Below are 3,020 nucleotides of genomic sequence, written 5' to 3' on the forward strand. Positions count from 1 at the left end.
CATTATTATTATGCCAGTATCATGCTGTTTTGACAACTTTAACTTTATAATGTGTTTTAAAATAAGAAAGTTTGAGTACCCCAACTTTGTACTTCTTTTGAAAGATGTTTTTGGCTATCTGAGGCCTATTACCCTTCAAATAATTTATGATTGGCTTTTTCATTTCTGCAAAGTAGGCTGTTGAATTTTTTATTGGCATTGCATGGAATCTGTAAATCAGTTTGGGTAGAAGTGATGTCTAAATGATCTTCCAATCCTTGACCATGGAATGTCCTTCCATTAATTTTACTTCTTTTATTTTTTTTTATAATTGTTTTTGGTGTTCTATATGCATGTCCTTTATATCTTTGGTTAAATATGTTCTACATATTTGATTGTTTTAGTTACTATTGTAAATGGAACTTTTTCTTGATTTCCTCCTTTGGTTGCTCATTACTAGTGTATCAAACACAACTTATTTTTTCATATTGATCTTGTATCCTGCTACTTTACTGAACTTGTTTATTAGCTCTAGTACCTTTGTTGTAGTTTTTAGGGACTTTCTAAATATAGAATCATGTCATCTGCAAATAGTATAAGTTTTACTTCTTCTTTTCCAATTTGGATGCCTTTTATTTCTTTTCTTGCCTAATAGCTCTAGCTGGAACTATTAGCACATTGTTGAATGAGTGTGGGTATCCTTGACTTTCCAAATCTTAGAAGGAAAGCTTCCAGTTTTCCACCATGGAGTATTATATTAAGTGTTGGTTTTTCATATATACCTTTTATTATGTTGAGGAAGTTTCTTTCTATTCCTATATTTGAAGGGTTTTTATCAAGAAAGTATGTTCGACTTGGTCAAATGCCTTTTCTGTATCAATTGAGATGCTCATGTCTTTTTTCCCCTATTATTTGCAGATGACATGATCCTATATTTATATGGTGTATTACACTAAGTGATTTTCTTGTGTTGATCCACCCTTGCATACCTGGAAAAAAATCCATTTGAATGGTGTATAATTCTTTTAATGTTCTGTTGGATTCTATTTGTAAGTATTTTGTTGAGAATTTTTGCTTCTTTATTTATAAGATTGGTGTAATTTTTTTATTTATAGTATTTTTAATCTGGCTTTGCAATTAAGGGGATGGTGACTGGAATGAGTTAGGTGGCATTCCTTCCTCTTTCAAATTTTTGGAAGAGTTTTGGGCAGGTTTATATTAATTCTGGTTGGAATGATATGTCCTTTATTTCCTTAGTCTTCCATCTTCCCTGGAAGCCCCTACTGGGGAAAGCTTTTAATGAGCTGGTATGCTGATGCCTGGTGTGTCCTATGTCTGGAAAAACAGTGTAGGTTTCAGGAAAGATGCTCTGGAATGGGAGACTCTTACTACTTGCATGTGTAAGGAAGGAGTGTCTCAAGGTTACCCCCCTCCACCATGCAAACAAGGCCATATTGGGCAACTTGCTAAAAGCTACCTTTTCAGAAACATTTTCTATTTCACCTTCTATCAGATCTCTTAATCAAACATAGCACATATTCTTTCACGCTCATCCCTTTTTGTTCATGGAAAGTTTTGCTGATGTGCCTGGGTTTTTTTCCCTTTGACTTAAATGTGAATCTCTAGTCATCTTTCAAGATGCAGTTCAGTCTTACCACATTTTTTTACAAAAGTGGACTGATGTCTGTAATTTCCTTGGATTGCCATAAGAAAAACCTGGAGGCTTTAAACAACAGAAATTTATTCTCTCACCCTCTCACTGTTCTGTAAGCCAAAAATCTGAAATCAACTTGTTGGAATTGCCATACTCCCTCCGATGCCTTTAGGAGAGGATGCGTTCTTGATTCTTCAAATTTCTGGTGGCTCCATGTGTTCTTTGGTTTATGACTACATGACTCTAATCTCTGTCTCTGTGTTCACAGGCCTACTCCTTCTTCCCATGTGTCACTCAACTGTGTGTCTCTTCTAATGACACTTGTCATTAGATTTAGGATCCACCTGGTCAATCCAGGATGATTTTATCTAGGGATTTTAAGCTTAATACATATGCAAAGAGTCTTTTTCAAAATAAGGTCAGAGTCACAGGTTTCAGGGGTTAAGATGTAGACATATCTATACCTTTTGGGGGTCTGCAGTTCAATGCACTATAGAAGGATTAAAGGTTAAATATTTAAATTGTTTTTGATGCATCAAAGATGATGTGGATTGAAGGATGAATGGAAAGATTAGTAGGTGGGAGAAAAAGGAAGTGGAGGATCTGTTAATGGAAGTGTCTAGGTGATGGGGTTGTGCTGGATTGTTGTGTAATTCTTTCACATTTTCTGCATGCTTGACAATTTTTAAAATAAAATATTTAAAAAATACATTTAATTATTTGGATAAATCATGTTCACTTTGAAAAAATCAATCAATATAACCTAGTGGAAATAAAATTATTACAAAATCACTCATTTATTCCACTCTGATATATCATTGTTACTAACATTTTATTAACAATGTTTGTGTGTGTCTTTGTGTGAGAGAGGGGAAGCGGAAAGAACAGCTATGTCAGCATTATATAAAAGCTGTTTTTCTTATACCTATTACATGGTAGGTTGAATTATGCAGCTCAGCAGAAAAAAATAGCATGTTTTTAATCTTAATCCATTCTGTACATGAGAACACATGGTAATTTGGAGCTTTTGAAGATGTAATTTTTAGTTAGGGTGTGCCCAATGAAATGAGGTTAGTACTTAATTGTGTAACTGGAGGCTTATAAGAGAAAGCAATATGGAAGAGTGAAATAGAAAGTCAGTGGAACCCAGAAGAGAATGGAAAGGGCATTCCCCATGTGACAGTAAAGCCACGGAGCCCAAGGATTGCGGGCCAGTGAGAATGCTACTGACCCTGGGAAGAAGCAAGCCTTCCAGCCTCCAAAAACCATGAGCCTATAAACTTTCATTGTCTAAGCCAACACTAGCTCTGGTAATTGTCAAAGTAGCTGGGAAAACAAGGCATGTAACATCTAATATTATCTACTACATAAAGCAAATAACATTTTT

The sequence above is a fragment of the Tamandua tetradactyla genome, chromosome 8 (assembly GCF_023851605.1).
Source record: "Tamandua tetradactyla isolate mTamTet1 chromosome 8, mTamTet1.pri, whole genome shotgun sequence".
NCBI lineage: Eukaryota > Metazoa > Chordata > Mammalia > Pilosa > Myrmecophagidae > Tamandua > Tamandua tetradactyla.